This window comes from Vespula pensylvanica, chromosome 11, assembly GCF_014466175.1.
Source record: "Vespula pensylvanica isolate Volc-1 chromosome 11, ASM1446617v1, whole genome shotgun sequence".
NCBI lineage: Eukaryota > Metazoa > Arthropoda > Insecta > Hymenoptera > Vespidae > Vespula > Vespula pensylvanica.
The window spans coordinates 1,140,062-1,160,590 of NC_057695.1; the positions used below are offsets into that span (position 1 = coordinate 1,140,062).

Genomic DNA, 20,529 nt, shown 5'->3' on the forward strand with positions numbered 1-20,529 from the left:
TCTATCTATCTACCCCCCGGGTGGATTCATAGTAAGGATTTTAATTTTCACGATGTATTTTGTTTCACAAGTTCGTTAACGGTAATACGGCCTTATTTTTGCGTATTCCACTAGGGAAAATATCGTCTCTTGATCGCCCTCGAGAATTCTTATAGGTTCTTTTTTCTTTTCATCTTCTTCTTTCTTTTTTTTTATATATATATATATATACATATATATTTTTTTATATACATACATACATACATACATACATATATATATATATATTTTTCCCCTTTTTTTTCTTTTTTTCTGTCACTCTTTTTTCTCTTTTTTTTATACATACATACATACATACATACATACATACACACATGCATATATACGTATATTTTTTTTTCTTTTTTTTTTTCTTTTTTTCTGCCACTTCTTTACACTTACAGATATACATACATACATACACACATCTATTTTTCCACTTCTCTCTCTCTCTCTCTCTCTTTCTTTCTATTGTTTTTCTTTTTTTTTTTTTTTTTTAACGACTACGCATTCGAAGGGCAGAAAATTCGTCGATTAATATCTAAACGGAGACGACCTTAACGCCACGCAAGTCCACAGCCACGGACCTTGAAAAACGGCCAAACTTTGGCAAATATTTTTTCTAACCCCGCGCAGTTCTCGCCCCTATCTCCCGGACGTCCTTTAATTAATTACCGCGGTAAGCGTGGAGCAAGGTGTGGAGGGGAGTGGTAGTGTGCGTTCTAGCGAGGAGAGGAGAAGTGGGATGAAAAAGCTCGACAGGGGGTGGAATACGATAGAAGAAGAGCAAGATGAACTGGAAGGACGAATAAAGAAGAAGAAAAAAAAAACAAAAAAAGGAAAAAGAAAAGGATAAGGAAGGGGAAAAAGGGTCGAAGCGAGTTGAAATAGAGGCGGACGATGACTAGTAAGAGAAAAGGAGGATGAGGGGAGGGGAGGAGGGGGAGGAGAGGAGAAAAGTAATGGATAATACATTTGCTTTGCAAACGTAGAGGAGTTTCAAACAGTCCGTGGTAATTGTTCAGTGTAGATGTTCATTGTTTCGTATCCTTCAACATTTTCCTGAAGAATATATATATATATATATATATATATAAGTGCACGCGTATATATGTACGTGTATATGTGTGTGCGCGCGCGTATAAACATTATATCTTTCTCCTCTTCTTTCGTGATAAACTCGTACGTTTTCTCTTTTAGCTTTATACAACAGATCCAACATTAGAGATCGCATAATTAAAATAACTCACGTAAAAATATTTTCAACAATGAATTCCTGTAACTAAGCTAATGACGTTGGAATAAAGAATCATACTTTGTACGCGATATGTTTATTATTTTTTCAACTAGAAGATACCGATTCGATCGGAAAATGCAGTTTTCTTTTATCTCTTTCTTTTCCTTCTCTTTCTCTTTTTTTTTTTTCTTCTCATTTCTTTCTCAACCTATTCTCTATTTGCAAAAGACACGTAAAAGGTCTCGTAATACTCTTAATATTCCGCACTGACAAGCTTTTAATTTCCGTTTCTTTCAAGTACCCTTACTCTCTCTTTCTCTCTTTCCCTCTCTCCTTCTCGATACAAAGAGTAAAAGAGGGAAAGAAAGAAAGAAAAAAAAGAAAGAAAGATTGCAAAGTCGTAAACTTCGTTGGCTCTTCGTTTCTCAACACTTCACACGCGATACTTCCTTCATTAAAAACGTAGCTTCTGTTAACGCCTATTTCGCAATGGTACTGATATTAGATTATTAAAAAAAAGAAAGAAAGAAAAATCAAGAAAAAAAAAAAGAAAGAAAGGAAAGAAACGATAAAAGAATTCTTGCAATCTAACTCGAGTTATCGTTAAAGAACGTCTCGAACAACACAAGATGTAAAACCTGTCGTAGTTAATAATTACGTGCGATAATTGAAATGTTAAATCAATCATCTGTTATATATTCCGCGATACGTATTCTCTCTCTCTCTCTTTCTCTCTTTCTTAGATACATACATACAAAACACACGCGTGTACACGCATACGCGTCGTCTCACCAGAATACCGGCATTATTTACCAGAGTTGTAGGAGGTTATAGTATATTCGTTAAAAGAATCGTCAGAATGTGTGTGCGGTTATGACGCAAACAGAGAGAAGCACGTTTCAACATAGAGACAAGAATGCTCTTTCAAATGTCTAATTTTGTACTCGGCTGACCAAGAGTGGAAGGAAAAAGACAAACTAACAATAAGAACAAGAGGCTACTGGAGTAGAGAGATGTTCCGTGGAAACAAGAAGGGAGAAAAGCGGAAAAAAAGAGAAAGAAAGAAAGAAAGAAAAGAAAAGGAAAAAATGGAGAAAGGCTTGTAACATGCTCGGAGAAAACTGAGGACAGAAAGAGAGAGAAAGAGAACGAGAGAACGAGAGAGAGAGAGAGAGATATATATATATATATATATAGAAAACAGCTCGGGAAGCGAGCGCGTTGCACGAGTCGAGTCTAATGAACGAATGAGGTCTCTGAGAAAAAGAAAAGAGAAATAAAAAAACAGTCCACGTCGCTTTTGCGGTCAGTTACTTCCCACCCTATATGTTCTCTGCTTTCCTTTCAGTCTCTCTTTCTCTCTCTCTCTCTTTCCATCTGTGTATGTGTCTCTGTCTCTCTCATACGACCACTCCCCTTTCCTCGAGTCTTTCTTTCATCCTTCCCTATCCTTCTTTCTCTCTCTTTCTCTGTCCTTTTCTCTCTTCATGAAACTTTACCGTCCGGGAAAATTTCAGGAGCCAAGAAGAAAAGTCGGCTAGTTTTTCGTCGTCACTGCCAGGAACGAAGTGCACTTTCTTTTTTTCTTTTCTTTTCTTTTTCTTTTCTTTTTATTTTCTTTTTGTTAAGGTCATCCGCGAAATTAAGAAGCTGCAAAGTGTTTTAAAGAAATTAGCCGAAGTATGCTACTACCCTCAGAGACCCCGTTGCGTCTCTCTTTCGCTTGCTACTTTTTCGTCATCTTCTTCTTCTTCTTTCTCTTTTCATTTTTTTTTTATCTTTCTTTCTTTCTTTTTTTTCTTCTACTTCTATCTCCTTCCCCTTCTGAAACGTCCTTTGCATTATTCAAAAGCAAGCAAACCGATGCATAGAATCGTTATTAAATTTCTTGCATAGAAAGGGCACGTTGAAAATATAACATTATATAATGTTAAATCGATCTGAATCTAACTCAAAGAAATGTTATATTTCAGAAATATGATCGAAACAAACTGACGTTCGAAGAAGACTTCGAAAGGACATTAACGTCTCCTTGAAGATTCTTAACGACGGGGATAGAAAGGAACGAATCAATGGATCGCAGGAAATTAGAAGAAAAACGTGTAGGATATAGAACGTGAAGGAAAAAGAGAATGAGATAGAGAGATAGAGAGAAAGAAAGAGATAGAATGAAAGAGGGAGAGTAAAAGAGAAAGAGTGAGAGTGAGAATCGTGCGGAAGCTTCGATTAGGTTCAATTAGGTGACAGGGATGGTCGAGGTACGTTCAGGAATTCACGAAGGGTCAGGGTGATGGAAGAAACGAAGAGAGATAGAGATAGAAGATATAGAGAGAAAGAGAGAGAGAGAAAGAGAGAGAGAGAGAGAGAGAGAGACAAGGACGTTGACGAGACAAGGAGGTACATCACCGGAGGGCACGTCGTCAAATGAAGCGAGCAAACGAGAGGAAGCTTCGTGTACGAGAGCGATTGTCGATGGAAGTCTCAGTTTTCTGTTCTCATCCGGCACGTCAATGGAGTCACCGGGTCGTATGATCGATTATCGGACCCTTTCTCGTCGTCGTAGTCGTCGTCGTCGTCGTCGTCGACTTCTCTTCCCTTTCTCCTTATCCGGATTTACCGGAAGAACAGAGATTTCTATCTTACACAAGTTTTATTTTCTTACACACACACACACGCATATATATATATATATATATATATATATATCGACAATTGGATTCCAATAAAAGCTATCGACCGTACAATAAATATGAAATGTGATATAATATTTGCACTTACAATTTATTTCTTTCCTTTTCTTTTTTCTTCCTTCCTTGTTTTTCTTTTCTTAAAGTAACCATGTAACTTTCAAATCTCTCAACGATTTGAAACACTTTGTTAACTCTTCAAAAGCGAAACTTTTTCTTAAGGAACTCAACGATTTGTGCGATTACACGTGTCTACACAAGCGAGTGTACGCATCAACGAACCCTTTGATAAAGCATAATAACATCGTGATTCTCAACATTTTATCAACCGAACGGACGAGAGGAGAGTTAATGTACCATGGTTCCTGATAATATTAATTAACTATCGATTAATGTAATTAATCACGCAGTATAACTCAATTTCTCAATTTTGACAAAATATTTCCTCTACCTTTCTCTCTCTTTCTCTCTTTCTCTCTGTCTATCTGTCTGTCTACCTCTCTTTTTGTCTAGTTCAATCCGATAAAATTAATTGCAATAGAAGTCAATTTCTCAATTTCGACACAATATTTCCCCACTCCTCCCTTTCTCTATCCATCTATCTATCTCTCTTTTTGTCTAGTTTCATTCGATAAAATTAATTGCAATAGAACGCAGCCTAGCCCTCCTCAGCATGGAGTCACACTTCATTAGTAGTTGGTTACCAGCGATGACGTTCGAAGAGTAAGCTTAATGAGTTCAGCTACGTCCAGAGAAAAACATACGAAAAGAGAAACGGTAATCCAATTATGGATAATTATCCAGGAGGGGAGGTCGATAAGAGTTGGAGAGGAAGAGGAAGAGGAAAAGGAGAAAAAGGAGAAGGGTAAAAAGGGGAAGGGAAACGTCGTACTGGCACCGGACAACTTATCGACTGATTAAAAATACTTTGCCGTGGTCGGAAGTTTGCTCGCGTGTGGCCCCCAACGTCTAACTCTCCCCCACCGTTCGATCCAGTACTTCGTGAGAACACCCTTCTAACAACCCTTCCCCAGACAACCTAACCACCCACCAAGCCTCCAGAGCAACCTCCCTTCTTCCTCTCCTCGCTTCGCCCTTTTAAAGACTTTTTTTTCAGACTCTCATCGACGCGAACAACAAACGCGAAATAACCCCTTGCGACTGGACTCCGGAGTCTTTGGCACGAGAAGCACATAAAGTGTAATTAATCATAATGCTGAAGCATAACTACATATTACCGAGTATTATTCGTACGTCGGAACAACGCCCTTTCTTTTTTTTATTATCTTCCTAACGTTTCAAAAACTTTATTCTCGTTTACTCGTTAGTTGTGTGAAGATACCTTTGTTATATGTGTATATGTATATATATATATATATATATATATATATATTTTTTTTTTCTTTTTTTCTTTTTCATTCTTCTTCTATCTATTCATCTCTATCTTTCTCTCATATTTAAAATGGCGAGATAAAGACAGCGGTGATTAATTATGTTGACAGAAACGTAAGATAAGGAGTTAACTTATCTGTTATACTTTCTCGAATTACAATTACTCATCGATAACGGACAAGAACGGACCCTTATCACGGACAAATCTTTTCATTAATTACATCTAATTATCTGATATCGAATGATCTACGGTTAATAAATAAGAACAGCTGTTTTCTCCGTATAAGATAATACAGAAAATGATACCGTCTTTTCTCTCATCAATGATGTACCCGATATATGGTAAATCACAACAGATTTACGTCAGTGGAGGAACTTACCTTCACCCGTTAGTACAGACGAGGCGTTCCCTACACGGACGACAGGCCGGTCGGTAAGGCAGAGGGGATGAAACGGTCGGTACGAGGATCAACGTGGGTAATGAAGAACTCGAGCCCTATTTCTTACAGTTAATTGTTTTTGGGATAAACTTTTGGGGACTACCCTCTTCGGGACGCTAGAAATTAAATATAACAGAAAAAAAATAAAAAAATGAAAAAAAAAATAATAGAAAAAAAAATTAATCATCCCCTCCAGCTCGATTTAATTCGATCGTTTCTTTCATAAACTGGATATCGGATGAATGAATGAATAATAAGAATAACGACGTCGGATTTATTTTATTTCTTTTTTTTTTCTTTTCCTTCTTCTTCTTCTTTTTTTTTTTATTCTTTTGTTTCATCCCTTTTCTTCAATGATAACGAAGAGTCGAGTGTTCCTGAATTGATATGAATAATTAAAAAGAAAAAAAAAGAAAAAGGGGGTGGGAATTAAAAATAAAAAGGTACTCTTAAAAATGTCATTTAAATCGTAACCGCTCGAGAATGAAACGTGCGCTTTTACTAGCACATACGTATTACTATTCTCTTACGAATTAAATTCGTACGATCTTAAATTCTGTGCTGATGTAAGTAAGTCGATCGATCAAATAAAATATATAACATACATAAATAAAACACGTATCGTGTGCTTATCAGAATAAAATCTGTGCTATCGGTGAAAAAAAATTAATGTGCATATAGCGACGAAGGATACCAATACTAATGTACGATACATCAACGTGCATAATGATCAACGATCGTTCGAAGGACGTATGTATTTACTTATTCGCTACGATGTCGAAATAAAATACGTGCATTGTGTGCACGATTATTCGATATTATCGTAGTTTAAAAAAAAAAGAAAAAAAAAAAAACGTGAAGAATATTATAAAATGTGCAATTAAAATTAAACGAGTCGTGCAAATTAAGATAACGACATATTCACGAGAAACAATTCTTCTTTTTCTTTCTTTCTTTCTTTCTTTCTTTCTGTCTAAATAGACGTATTTCGAAGAAAATGAATTTCACTTTTCGTGGAAATGATTTGTAACGGTTTTGAAATGGAAACAAAAAAATGAAATACACTTTATCGTCTCAGTAAAAATTTGGCGGATCTTTTGCATTACTCTTATCTACACGCGTAATGCGTTTATGGTGCGTATAATAATTTACGAAAAAGATTCGCACTTGTTTGGTAATTTTTTTCTTTTTCTTTTTTTTTTCTTCTTCTCTTATTTTTTTCGTCCAAGAGAAACAAAGTATGTACACGAAACGAAAAAGAGAATGAAAGAACAATGAAACAAAAGCTGTTGGATCGAAATGCATGCGGGCGTACTCGAAAAGAACGAAAGATTGTTTATATTGCACATCCATTCATACATACACACACACATACATATAGCATACATATATACATACATATATATATATATATATATGCACGTCATACACACACATATATACATACATACAAGAAAAAGCTGCATAGCAACACGCGTGTACACGTTCAGAATCCCGTAACTTTATTGTTAGATAATTGATACCCTCTTTTACAGGTATTCGTAAATATATATGTATGTTCGTGTGCGTGTGTGCGTGAGAGAGAGAAAATACGTGTATGAATTACGAGTATATACCGTATGCATCCTTCTCGTCGATTTATCTCGTCGATTTAAAAGCCGTAACGTTAAACAATCGACGTACAAATAATTATCTTCAGAGATAAATGACAAAGTAAGCTCCATTAATTATCTTCTACAATGTTTCTTTTTTTTTTCTTTTTTTCTTTTTTTTACGATTAAACGATTAGAAATTTTCTTACGGACAAACGAACGCATTAAAATTAAATATCGCAATATGTTCTCAAACATTCATTGATTATTTTACATGAATCGATTACGTTATCAAGTAACTACGTCGTATTTGCGTACGCAGAAAAAGTAAAGTGAAATATTCTCGGAAGAAAAAAGAATTTGTTTGTTCGTCGAAGCGAATAAGCATGGCGATCAATATGAAAAAGGGTGCCTTGAATTTCGAACTAATAAAAAAAAAAAAAAAAAAAAAAGAAAGAAAAATCCAACGCGAACGTTCGTCGATTTTATCGTACGAGAGAGAAAATAAATATAAAAAAAGACAAAAAAGAAAAAAAAAAAAGGATACGATCAGAATAAATTAAACGAAAAGCGAACGAAGAATATCTATATGTACGAACATAAATACATACATACATACGTGCAACGGTCGTTACTTTTTGACAATTTTTCATCCCCCAAACCAAAGGGATGATCGTGTATAATAGATACGCACCTGTATTTCTTTCTCAGATTCGATCGTTGTTAGATCCGTCCTGAAATCAAATATAAAATAATTTAATTTACACACTAACGTACAACGCGCGTGAAAAATTAATTAATTGATTGATTGATTGATTGATCGATTGATTGATTGATTGATTGATTGATTAACAAATATATTAAAATTTCGTCGATACGAACGTTTTAAAGGGACGACGACGAACGTGCGACTGTGCGTTTGATACTAACGTCGTACATCAAATTTTCTTCGTAAGAAACGAAGAAAAAAGAAAAACAAAACAGAACAAGACTTCTTCGGTTCGATATGTTTACAATATATAATAATATGGATGACTAAGACGTAGAGAACAAACAAAACGAATAATTAACAATACTTATTCGTTTCGTTTGCGATCGACCTTGCCAAAGGTGAAAGCGCGCACGTAGACCCAGTCTTTTTCTCGATTTGGTCTCCTTCCTTTCTTCCTTCCTTCCTTGAGTCCGCGATTCGTATTCTCCTTGCGTCTTTTATTATATCTTGCGAGCATGTGCCGGAAGGTAATTGAAACGTTGAGAGAAGGAGAGAAAGAAAGAGAAAGAAAGAGAAAGATAGAGAGAGAGAACGGGAACGAAATAACAGTAACTGCTACGCGATTTTATAAGACGATAAAGCGTATCGCGTGTAATATAACGTTTTTAGAAGTAAAAGACCGAGCGAGAAGGTAACAAACTTACATATATTATATAGGTTAAGTTAATTACTTTATCGGTTTAAATTAACTAAAGATGTAGATATAGACAAACTTAGAAATATATACATATATATTGTGTGTGTATATATATATATATATATATATATATATATATATATATTGTATATACATATTTATATTAAGGTGTAGATTTATATAAAATAAAATAGAAATTTTTAATATAAAATATTTTGTATAAAATAAATTAATTAAAAATTAAAAATTAAATAAAAATTAAATAATATAAAACATTTAATATAAAATAAAATAGAAAGAGAGAGAAAGAGAGAAACAGAGAGATCGCTTCTAAACAAATATATATATATATTATATATATATATATACAAAGATCAAAAGAAAATATAACATAGGATGTTAGTTTCGTGTTCATTTCTATGCACTGTGAATAAAAGATAGGACAAAAACGAGAAAGAATTTTCCATCGACGATTGTATATATATATATATATATATATATATATATATATATTTCTATGTATGTAGATATATATATCGTACATACATACGTAAGAGCTGTCGCGGAAACGAGCGTCGAAACGAGGCAGCTTCGCATTTCCTCGTTCTCTCTTTCCTCTCGCGAGAAAAAAAAAGAAAAAAGAAAAAACGAACGATAGCAAACGAACGAACGAAAGAACCAAAGAGAGGGAGAGAGGTTGAGAGAGAGAGAGAGACAGAGAAAAGGAGAAAGAAAGGAAGAAAGAGAGAGACAGAAAGAGAGAAAGAGAGATTTTCCATTGGGCGATCGAATCGTCGACGAGTGTGCGAACGATCGCCCGAATGCCTTTTCTTCGTACCGTAAAAATGCAAAGAAGGGAAAGAAGGGGATGAAACGAAGGAAAAAAGAGGAAGGGTGGGTGGGTAAGGATAGTAATAGCGATACCGATGGTGGTAGTGATGGTGACAGTGATGTTGATGGTAATGCTTATGATGGTGGTAGTGGCATTGGTAGTAGTGGTGTATCCAATTCAAGAGAATTTTCTTCCATTGAGAGATTTTCAACGACGACGACGCAACGCGAGGACTACGTAGGAAAGGTTCGAACGATCGAATCTTTTTCGTAGTCGTCGTCGTCGTCGTCGTCGTCGTCGTCGTCGTCGTTTACAAAGAAAAAAAGATAAAAAAAAAAAAAAAAGAAAAAGATAAAAATGAACAAGAAAAGAAAAGAGAAGAAAAAACGACGTTCTCGAGCATTCCTTCTTTTCACCGAAAATTCACGATAATATAAGGAGGTGAATTCTTTATATGTATGTATATATGTATGTATGTATTCTTTATATGTATGTATATATATATGTATGTACATACATGTGCAATACGCGGATCTATGAAACATTTTGAACGCTGCACGTTGCATTCTAAATCGATCGACAATGAAAAAGAAAAGAAAAGAAAAGAAAAAAAAAAAAAAGTGGAAAAAATAACATCGTTCGGAGAACAAAAGTGAAAGCTTCGATATCGATCTTTCAAATACAATCGAACGATTACAATATATTAACATTTTTCTATCAGTCAACCTTTCCAGAAAGACAAACAATCTGGTACTAATTATAAAAATTATCGATAGCGAGAAAGAAAGAAAAAAAAGAAAGAGAGAGAGAGGGGGGGGGGAGAAAAAGAGAGGGAGAGAAAGAGAGACAGACATACAGAAAAAAAAACAAAAAATAAAAAAGTGAAAAGAAAATAAAATACCCAACACACACACACACACACACACACAGACACAAAAAAAAATAAAAAAGTGAAAAAAATAAAATATTCCACACACACACACACACACACACACGATCACCAGAAGAATCGAAGAAATGGATCAGCAATGGTAACATAACCATAGACACACATAAATACATACATACATACATACATACATACATACATACATACATGCATAGATATTAAATCGATCGAACGCATTCGATCGGTCGAACGATCTTTGCCGCGTAGGCGGCGTATTGCGACGGATGGCGATTAGGATATAGAAAGAGAGAGAAAGAAAGAGAAAGAGAGACCAAGAGAGAAGAGAGAGAGAGAGAGAGAGAGAGAGAGAGAGAGGAGTAAAGGAGAAGGTATATAGGAAGGAAAGAGTAGAAGGGAGGAATGGAGAAATGGAAGGGTGAAGGGATAGAAGAGTGGAGGGGAGGAGGGGAGGTAGAGGAAGAAGAGGAGGGAGGACGCGTGCCGCACGGTGTTCCTGGCGTGGCCGCGATTCCTTCTCCTCCAGCTGTTGTGCACGCGAGAGAACGGACCTCCTGCTCGACGACGCGAGGAGACGAGGAACACGACGTTAACAACGACAACGACAACGACAACGACAACGACGACGTCGACGTCGACGACGACGACGCAACAACAACGTTTCCACGAGGAGTCAAGCGAATAGTGTGACACGCGCACGCACACGCGCGCCGTACTCTAAACTAATACTAATACTAATACACGTAGTCAGACAGTAGAGACGCGTGTGTACGCGACGGACTTGAACGCATACGCATTTACTATAAGCTCTTATACGTGTATGTATATGTTGCCATAACGACGTTTGGTTTATTCACCGGCCTCGCGTCAACGACCGAGCGTAACGTACGCGAGGGACTCGAATCGCGTAAACAATCGCAATCTTACTCTATTTACAGCGATATATTTATATAGATGTGTGTATGTGTCATGATTGATATAGATATATATATATATATATATAAACAGTAGGAGCAGCCACGCTTCTTCTATTCGCGCCTCTTCTCTCTCTCTCTCTCTCTCTCTCTCTCTCTCTCTTTCTCTCTCTCTCTCTTTTTCTCTTTCTCTCTTTCGCTCATAGTTGTCTGACCAACGACGTACAGAAGAAGCACGCGTATACACGCGTTTACATATACACAGAGAGAGAAAGAGAGAGACACGTGTTATATGACTCAAATATATGTATACACGTATACGTGTGCATGCATCTATCTATATCCCAAAGAACCACTTGTGCGAGTAACGGAAAGATAACACTTACTTAATCGTTAATATTGTCTGTTACGATTCATGTAATTAGTAAACCCGAGAATCTTTACGATCCTGAAAGATTTTCAAACAGAAAGAGGAACAATTTCGAATAAGTCGATCGCGAATGGACGAAGAGAGGTTAGGAGGACATGGCTAAAAAGACGCTTTTCCTTCGAATGGTTCTCTCTCTTTCTCTTTCTCTCTCTCTCTTTCTCTCTTTCGTTCGTTCGTTAATTATATTTTTCGAATAGAAAAATATATCGAAGAATGAGAAAAACGAATTTGTCGAGTAAATAATGTTTATAAAGATTTGAAAGAATTTCATAAACAACGTATAAACGCATATTCGTAATTTCGACGAAATCGTGCATGAAGTGCGTGCGTGCACGAGAACGAACGAGAGAGAGAGAGAGAGAGAGAGAGAGAGAGAGAGAGAGAAGGAGAGAGAAAGATAGAAAGAAAAAAAGAAAAGACGGAGAGAGAGCGAGAGAAAGAGAGAGAGAGAGAGACAGACACTCACTTGCACTTTCTTCGTATTATTTTGTGGACGTCTGGCCGCGTGGTCAAGGAAATCCCATCGTCACTGTCACATCGTCCGCGCACTTGTCACTCGTCGTTTTTACTTACTACGCGATGCCGTTTAAAAAAGTCGTGCAAAAGGTATAAAAAAGAGGATTGTTAGGAAAGTGACAAGAATGTCGCCATGGCGGTGCCAGGCTCCAGCCGGCCATGTTGTGGACCTGCGTACGTCGCGTCATCACGCGGCGGTTTCTCGACGCGACGCGCTGATTGGTCGCTCGCTCGATGCCTATATCTTTCTCTCTCGCTCCCTCGTACATATCGGTCTCTCTTCTCTCTCTCTTTCTCTCTCTCTTCTTTCTCGTCATTCGTTACCTCGTACACATGCCACCTTACCCTCGTTCGATTCGCGCCAAAATCTTACAGCCAGGAATATATGTATATATATATATATATATATATATATATATATATATATGTAAGTATATATATAATATATGTATGTATATATATATATGCATATATATACTTTTTATTACAACGAAAAATCCTTACGAATATTTCGTCCATTATTTATTACTAAGGATCAAATTTACGAGCTAATTTTATGAATTCTTACGCGTCGCGAGAACGTGGGTAATGCTTTATCGAGCGAGTATAAAGATAGAGAGAGAGAGAGAGAGAGAGAGAGAGAGAGAGAGAGAGACAAAGAGGGAGAGAGAGAGAGAGAGAGAGAAAAAGAAATGTCGATAATTCAGGACGCTAGACAACCAACGGTATTTTCTTCGAAGAAACTTTCTGTTATACGAGCTAGTTGACTGTTGGGATTACCGACAAAGAATTCCGAATATTCGCAAGTGCGGATACGTTAGATTGTGTTGAACGTTTCTCGACGATGAAGGAAACTTTACGATGGTATTCGTTGCACGTACTTACGAATTATTATCCGATCATTTGTATTTGTAAAGAATGGAGAGAGCGAAACAATATGCATCGTTTGTTACGCAGTCGCATGCCTCGTAAATATATACGCGTAGAAAGGTTAGAACGAAGGGAAATAATTATCGTATCTCATATATCTATTATACGGTGAACGTTTATTTTCTTATTCTATTTACGTTTTATTAGTATTTCTTTGGTATTCGTTTAAGAGTATAAAAAATAAAGAAGAAACGAAGGAAATACGACGGAATAATTGGAATAATAAAAGCGTCTCGTTGAGACGTTAACATAATTAATAATCAGGTAATATTTTTAATTTATATATAAATTATACGATTCAATATTGTTCGTTTACTTTTTGATAACAGAATCATTGTATTTTCGTAATCGAAGTTCTATCGAATCTCGTAGTAGCTAGGTTAATTTACGTTCGTAAAGCTGCTAGCGATCACTTGTATACATATGTCGTTTCGTGTCGGTAAGTGCCTTTAGCAAACTGCATCAAATCTCAGTGTTAGAGCATGATAAAGTATAGATTTGCTTTACCTCGTATACACAGTATAGTAGTTACCAACACGACGTACGAGCACATCGGACCAACCGTGTTTATAGTTATTATCGCTGGACGACAGACGGCGCTCTCTACCCTCTCTCTCTCTCTCTCTCTTTCTTTTTCTCTCTATCTATGTATCTATCTATCTATCTCTCTCTCTCCCTCTTTCTCTCTTTCTTTGCCTTAAAATCAATAAATATTCTCAAGGATACTATATAAGAGAGACTGAAACCTTCAAATCCATATTTCTAATATCGTCGTACGATGAAATATCGCCTATCTAATATATCGTAACTTGTCTCACGTTTTAATACCATTGTCAATGTCGTAACGATCGAATCTAATATTTTTAAAAACAAGTCGTAATTATTTACTAGAGTATAATTCGATTACGGCTGACCGACGTATAAACATGCAATTCTATTTTTTTCAGAAATACGAAAATCTCGATATTGATATTCTCGCTATTGTGAAATCGGTATGAGAGACTGTTAGAATACTACGAGGCAAAGTTCGATAATATTCTTATAGAAAATCTTGTTATGTGACTCGATAGAGACTTATCAGACGAGAAATATCGACGAGTTATATCGCGAGTAACGCTTTAAAACTTTCGAACGTCCGATTCGATTATTTTACAAAGAGGTAGCAAGAGGAGAGTCGAAGAATAGAGGACGTAGGAGGGTGGGAGTTGGGAGTTGGGGTATGGTGTTAGAGGGGTTTGCGTTTTCAACGTTCGAAAAGAAGTAAGTACAAGAAGGAGAGAAAAGGTGTCACGAGACTTGCGTGTTTTGTTGCGTGACACGTGTCAGGTGTCGCGTGCGACAAATAGCGAGTATCGTCGCAACCCTTACTTGTTCTCTCTCCCTCTTCGTCATTCTATTGCCCGCTCTCTCTTTCTCTCTCTTTGTCTCTGTGTATCTATCTTGCTTGGACGTGAAAGAAGGGTTTAACGAAAGAGATAGAAGAGTGAGAAAGTGAAGTTTGGGCAACCTTTACGAGTAGCAGAGAGATATAGCATTGCGTTAAGAGTCGTTACGCAAGACGAGTTATCCGTTTCTGTTGGCTTCGTAAGTCAGCTAACTTCCTTAACGAACTAACCGAACGAAGCACTCAACGTCTCTTACTTCCTCCGATTTCAAACTTCGCTAGCGAAGCTTCTCTTCTACGGCTAATTGATATCAACGATTTCGGCGTCGCTAGAGAAATCCTAAAATCTGGCGGAAAGGAAGGAAGAAAAAGTAATGACCTCCTTGAAGAAAAAATACGTATATTCGTATGGTTTCAAAAGAACTAACGTAAGTACACCAATCTATTTCGAAGGATATTCTTGAATTATGAGAGAAAAAAAAGAAAAAGAAAAAGAAGAAGAAAAAATGCAACAGGTTAATTAATTCTACGTCGTCCTCGAAATAATCTTCGTTTATTCTACCAAAAATTTCATTTCTCCGTTCCGTCTCGAATGGTTTAATCGATATCCATAGAATTAGCTAATTACACACACACACACACACACACACACACACACACACACACACACACACACACACACACACACACACACACACACACACACACACACACACACACACACACACACACACACACACACACACACACACACACACACACACACACACACACACACACACACACACACGTGTGTGTGTGTGTACGTGTATTTGTTTGTACTTGTTACTTTTTAGCATAGAAATAGGATGATATAATATCGTTAAAACGTTTTCGATAATTGTAATACATAAATCGAAATAACGTCGACGTGCACGTTTCCTCGATACTTCGAGTCTTATTTGTTGTTTGCGGGACCGAAGCGAGTTGAATTTGCGGTGGAAGGGATGCAAAGGGAAAAGGGCAGACGATTGGGTGGGGAGAGGGCGGAGGAAGAAAGAAAAAGGGGAATTGGTGGTACAAAGGTGAAGGAAGGAAGGGTAGAAGGAGCAAAAGGGGAAAAGGGGGTTTAAAGTAGAACGAGGGAGAAGAGTTTGAAACTCGCATAAATGTGTTCGCCTAGCCAGTCTCCTTCTCCGCGTTTCTGATTACTTTGCAAACTTTGCTTTAACCGAACCGACATAACGTTACATTTCGCATACTTGCCTCGAGTAGGTAGGTACTTACGATACTCCATACAGCTATTCGGAAAAGTCTAACACGATAGTATAATTCGAGATAACTCGATACGATCTTTCTTTTTAGGTTATTCGTCGACGATCCATTAGAAATTCTTCGAATGATTCGGATATAGAAATTGATCATATTAAAGAACTGTCTCGACTTCTTATTTCTTATACATATCTGTATATCTATATATATATATATATATATATATATATATATATATAGATACACATATAGATAGATAGATAGATAAATATATAGATACAACGAGATTTCTTATCGAATATGTTTTAGAAATGAACGTGATACTGTTTGGAAAGTTTGCTTGAAATCTTTCAGAAGCTCTACAAACTACGACACACACATACACATATGTGACGCATATACAAGCAGTACCTATCGTAATTTTGTTAACAAAGAATAATCAGTATTCTTGAGCCATTTTACGATTTTATCTACACATACGTACATCGATATTATTATATATACATTCATCGACCGTTTATAGATCATTTTGCAAAATTAAAGCGGATAGACGATTAAAAGGAGAAAAGCTTCTTCGGCTTCTTGAAAAATATAAAGGATCAAAAAATAGAGAGTGGGAGAGAAAGAGAGAGAGAGAGAGAGAGAGAGAGAGAGAGAGACAGAGAAAGAGAATGAAAGAAAGAGAGAAAGAGAGAAAGAGAAAGAGAAAGAGAACGAGTTAAAGATAGAGATAGGGAGAGAAAGAGAGAGAGAAAGAGAGAAAAGTCGATTCGTTCCTTCGAACGTTCCGCATGCGCGCTCGTGGCCACAATTTCGCTCGCGTGTATTCGGAGAACGCAGCTCGTTGCAATTCCATCGTGCGCTGGTCTCTCTTTCTCTCTATATACACGAACACACGGTTAGTCATAGACACGGACACACAGACAGGATAGACAGACAGACAAACATACACACGGACATAGTACACACACACACACACGTGATAACACTTTTATACACGTTCCGAATGCGGCAAGCTAACAATACAGCTTTACGTCAGTTCTCATCCGTGTGCGTTAGTTTCGCGCGCAACTAATAAAAATATCTCTCCGCAGTAGGATTCTCTTTCTCGAAAAAAGTTTTCTTTTTTTTCTTTGCTTTTGTTTTTGCTTTTCTTCCTCTTTCTTCTTCTTCTTCTTCTTCTTCTTCTTTTTTAGTTTTTTTTTCTCTTTTTTCTTTTTTTGCTCGCGCGCGCCCGAGCATCGCTAGTATCTTTATTCAAAAGATACGCTCTCGTGAAAGAGGAAAACAAGTGTAAAACGATCATACTTTTTAGAAACGGAACGTTTACCGCTACCTCGACTAAATTTTTTTTCTTTTCCTTTCTTTTTTTTCCAACTACCCCTTCTTCTCCCCTCTTACCTCCTCGTTCTCAACCCCCAGGGCTACCTCATCCCTTCGTTCTCTCGCATTCGTCGTCGTCGTCGTCGTCGTCGTCGTCGTCGCATTGCGTGCACGATCATTTTGTTACTGCGACTCGTTGAAAAGTTTGCCACGTATTAGCATTTTTCATATTACATTTGTCTTTGCTTTGATCTTTTTCCTTTTCTTTTTCTTTCTTTCTCTCTTAAGTTTTCCCTCCTTTTTTCTTTCTTTCCCTTCCTTCTCCACCTCTTTCTCCTTTGCTTTTTCATTTTTCTTCTTCACTTTTTCCTCCTTTCTTTCTTTCTTTCTTTCTTTTTTTTTTTTTTTTTTTTTTTCGTAGCACGTTTCAGAACACATGAATGAGAGACGTATGTATCTACCGCCATTGCTATTATCGTCAGTATTATTACGTTATTATCATGGTTATTAGTATTATTGTTATCTGTTCGATCGTAAAAAAAAAAAAAAAAAAAAAAAAAAGAAAAAAGAAAAAATAGAAAGAACAAATAAAGTACGAGGATATCTTTGAGAATAGCTTTCACGATCAAACGATTGCTTTTCCCGAGCTTTCTCCCGCTCTATTTTTTTTTTTCCTTTTCCTTTTTTTTCTTTCTTCCTTCCAAACCCCTCTATCTCCCTCTCATTCCCCCATCCTCAGTCCCGTTCCATTCTCGACTTATCTCCGGTCGCATTGCGTGCACTCGCATCGTTCGTAATTGTCGTTAGGACTCGGACCAAGCCCCGCAGTTTGCGTTTGAACCCTTAACGTCTAGGAATATACGACTAGGAGCGTCGGCCGATCACGTCGCGCAATCTTTATTACAGGCGCTAGTTAGTCCTAGCTCGTGCGAGCACGCGTATAATTTCATTTACGATCTCCTCGCGGGATTTACGATCTCGCGAGAGAATGATTTTAACGATGAAACCGGAAATGAATTTAAAGTTGACGCAGATAGGTGGGTAGGTAGGTAGATAGGTAGATAGGTAGCTAGAGCTAGGTTGGTAAGTAAAACTAATCGCGGAGAGTCGTTCGGCTTTTAACGCTTTCTGTAACGTCTCTGTTTTCTCTCTGGCTATGGTGAAAAAGAGTTGGTTGAGGTTAAACAATGGATTACCGTGGTGCTATTTAACGCGAGACGGAAAGAAAGATCGTCTTTTAGCGAAAGTTTTCTCTCTCTCTCTCTCTTTTTCTCTCTTTCTATATATATGTATCTCTATCTCTCTCATTTTCTTTCATTCTCTCTCTCTCTCTCTCTCTCTTTCTTTCTTTCTTTCTTTCCAGCTGACCGAATGCTCGAAGAAATGCGAAGAAACGTTTGTAGGGTGATTACCGGAGCTACTGAATTCTTGGATAACGAAACCTCATTAATAACAAACCGAGGTGGAAACGAATTACCGCTCTTTACCTTCGCGTTTCTCTTACTGGTGGTCTCGTTCACGAAAAAAAAGGAGAAGACGAAAAAGAAGAAGAAGAAGAAGGAGGAGGAGGAGGAGTAGGGAAAGAAGAAAAAAAAGACGAATCGAACATCTCGAAGGTAGAATGGAAGAGATACAGAGAGAAAGAAAGAGAAAGATAGATAGATACATAGATAGATAGATAGATAGATAGATAGATAGATAGATAGATAGAGAGAAAGAGAGAGAAAGGAAAACCCGAAGGAGGAGCAAAAATTGTCGAGTTCTTTCCCTAGGGGAAACGAGAATGAGGGAATCGTCGAAACAAACGAACACACACCTTTTTAGAGATCCTCTATTTTTCTTCTTCTTCTTCTTTCCCTCCCTCTCTCCTTTCCTCTCTCCCTCTTTCTCTCTTTATCCTCTTGCTCTATAGGATACAGTTCGATATAATTCACACCTTTCTCAAGGGGCATGAATTATTCGAGAAAAGGAACGAGACGAAATCGCGACGATTATCTACGGAACCCACCCTCCCTCCTCCTCCTCCTCCTCCTCCTCTTTCTCCGATTTCCTTTTTTTCTTTTTCTTCGTTTACCTCTTCGCTCTCGGTACGATTCGTTGTAAAAAAAAAATAAAAAAAAAAAAAAAAAAAACAGAGAGAGAGAGATGGGAAAGAAATAAATAAGAATCGTTTTCCGCGTTAGAAGAGAGTACATTATCCCTAGATAGATAGTAAGGGGTGTTCTATCACATAAATTCGAAGAAGCAACATCGGCTATCGACTTTAACGTATCGACGAGCGATTATTCGGCCTCCTTCTCCTCCTCCTCTTCCTCCTTCTTTGACTTCTTCCTTCCTATTCCTCTCTTCTGCCTCTCTTATTCCTTCACACGGGCTTCTCTCTCTCTCTACTCTTTCTATCTCTATCTATCTATCTCTATTTCTCTCTCTCTCTCTCTCTCTCTCTCTTTCCTTGTAACGTTGCGAATTTCGTTGAGCGAAACTAACTGATTTCCCACGGGATAAATCCCAAGCTAAGCCACCGGGTAGCAGCGCCTTGCCGGGAATTCGACGTGAATCGATTGCCAGCTGGGCCCGGATGCGATTTCCGTCGGTACTCCAGCCGATTCTTAACTTTGAACGACCCTCTAGATCAGTTTCTGACCGTTTACCTCGTTTACCTCTTCCTCCTTCACTACCTTCTTTTTCTCCTTCGTCTTCTCTTCCTTCTCCTCTTTCTCTTTCGTTCTTTCTCTTCCTACACCTCGTTACATTCTTACTTACTTTTCCTCTTGACGCTTCTTTTACGGCAACGTTCTCCGTTCCATTTTCTAAAGCTGACTCGACCACGCGATGCGGGACACGTGTCCCCTGTCCCATTACCAACCGGAAGATTTGTATCTCTAAGCTCCCCAGGGCAACTCCATCTTGAAATGGCCGTTATATTCCGTCTCACCAATCATATCGGTATCCTATTCTCTCTCTCTCTCTCTCTCTCTCTATCTCTCTCTCTCTCTCTTCTCGTATACGCCACGTAATTACCTTCGAACTAATTTCTACTCGAGTACGTACGTACTCTCGTTAGTCGGCTCGGTCGACCATTGTCGGATGAGTACCGTACAAGAGATCTCCGATAAATTCTAACTCTGTTCACCGAAAGTGTACGCATTAATCTCTCCTATATGCATATTTATAAGGTTTACATAAATTCTATCTAGAGATTTTCTGTCCCGATGGAAATTCATTTAAAGATAAAGGAAAAGTATTAATTTTATCTGGGTCCACCGG

The 20,529-nt window shown here is 37.5% G+C and overlaps 1 protein-coding gene across 17 annotated transcripts in view; it reads right to left on the reverse strand.

Moving 5' to 3' along the window:
* The window catches only part of LOC122632993 (tyrosine-protein phosphatase Lar), a 484,453-nt gene that overhangs the window by 329,630 nt on the left and 134,294 nt on the right, over positions 1-20,529 (reverse strand). For 4 of the 17 annotated variants that reach the window (XM_043820375.1, XM_043820373.1, XM_043820370.1 and 1 more), the window contains exons 1-2: positions 12,325-12,582; positions 8,061-8,100 (exon numbers count right to left, since the gene is read on the reverse strand). The gene's annotated coding sequence lies outside the window, so the exon portion shown is untranslated. Of the gene's footprint in view, positions 1-8,060; positions 8,101-12,324; positions 12,621-20,529 lie in introns of those variants that run through there. The other 13 variants (XM_043820379.1, XM_043820377.1, XM_043820376.1 and 10 more) reach the window with 9 other exon arrangements.